This window comes from Trachymyrmex cornetzi, unplaced genomic scaffold, assembly GCF_001594075.2.
Source record: "Trachymyrmex cornetzi isolate Tcor2-1 unplaced genomic scaffold, Tcor1.1 scaffold59, whole genome shotgun sequence".
Lineage (NCBI taxonomy): Eukaryota > Metazoa > Arthropoda > Insecta > Hymenoptera > Formicidae > Trachymyrmex > Trachymyrmex cornetzi.
The window spans coordinates 823,536-824,863 of record NW_017299903.1 but is presented as its reverse complement, the minus strand read 5'-3'; the positions used below and the strand labels follow the sequence as shown (position 1 = coordinate 824,863).

The window sequence follows — 1,328 nt, the reverse complement described above, 5'->3', positions numbered from 1 at the left end:
GGCTGCGTTTCGTTATTCACTGTCAGTACTGGCAACATGACGTCATAAAGTAGTACTGTAGAAGCGTTCTGAAATTACTAATAGTACTTTTATATGACGTTGCATAATGATTAACGAAACGGATTTAGTAGTACTTATAGTACCGTAACATATATATAATTTGGAATTTTAATTATATACATACCTTTGCGTGCCTTTTCTGCATCTTCTTTATTCACTAATATTTCATAACTTTTATTCGTTTCGACATCTAAAAAACACATTTTTTCCGGATTTTCCATTTCGTTGGATTTCGCCATCTTTTTACTGCGATTGCCTGACCTCGCCAGCCGCAGTAATAGAAGTAGGAAGTGACGCAAAAATTTATGACGTCATATAGATGGAAAAGTATATTGGAAGTGTACTACGACATATATTGGAATGGTATGTGCAATGCTGCTAATACTGACAGTGAATAACGAAACGCAGCCTTAGCCATTCTCTTCCATCTGTTTTCTGCCCAGCTTTTTTTCAAATACCCTGAAATTCTTTCCTCCTTCACTCTTTCATACCACCTATTAAACCTCGAGCTTCTAATTTTCTCCCATCTTTCTTCTCTTTGTTTTTCCTTGTCCACTTTCTCCAGTTCAATAAATTCCTCCTTCCTTTGCCCCCATTTCCTTATTTCCCCTGCATCTCTTCCCCTTTCTCTGAAAAATTCCTGCCTTTCCTTCTCCCATCCTGATAACCTTTTTCCTCCCTCCGTCCTTTCTCTCGTTTCCTTCCAACATTCTCTAGCTAATTCATTTCCCTTCCCTTCCCTTCCCTCATCCTCTTTTCGAAATTCCATGCTCTTCCCGCCTTAATCCTCAGCTTATCCCTTTGTAACTCTTCCCTCACCAAGTATTCCGGTGTTCCATACTCTATTCCTAGTACCCACCTTATATATATCTCTTGCATTGTTTCTATTCTTTCCCTTTCTTTCCATCCTCAAACTTCTGCCCCATATCCCATCAATGTCCATACCAATATACGGTCCATACGGTTTTCGAGATATTGGAACATTTGAACTCTATCATTGAAAATTTTCTAAGTCCGACGTCGAAAATTTTTTGAGAGTACTCAGTAGTTCTGATCGGCGTACTGGGCAGTTCTCAACGAGCCCTGACGAAAAGTATTAGGTGAAAATTCGATTGGATGGCTACATAAGGAGATATGTGCTTTTGCAACCAATTTTTCAAATTTTGTTTTAAGTACATATCTCTTTTATTTTTGGGTCTGTATTGATTTTAATCGCCTAGAACTCTTCGAAATAGACAGAATGACTATTAACATGTGACAGAATTATT

General features: G+C 38.0%; 1 protein-coding gene and 1 long non-coding RNA gene across 13 annotated transcripts in view; one reads left to right on the top strand and one right to left on the bottom strand.

Annotated features, from left to right (window-relative positions):
- Positions 1–1,328, top strand: part of shi (dynamin-1 shibire) — a 100,730-nt gene that overhangs the window by 58,492 nt on the left and 40,910 nt on the right. The gene's annotated exons all lie outside the window — the stretch shown is intronic.
- The window catches only part of LOC108766431 (uncharacterized), a 12,293-nt gene that overhangs the window by 1,562 nt on the left and 9,403 nt on the right, over positions 1–1,328 (bottom strand). The window contains exon 2 of the long non-coding RNA XR_001940371.1: positions 564–569. This is a non-coding gene — a long non-coding RNA (uncharacterized LOC108766431). The remainder of the gene's footprint in view (positions 1–563; positions 570–1,328) is intronic.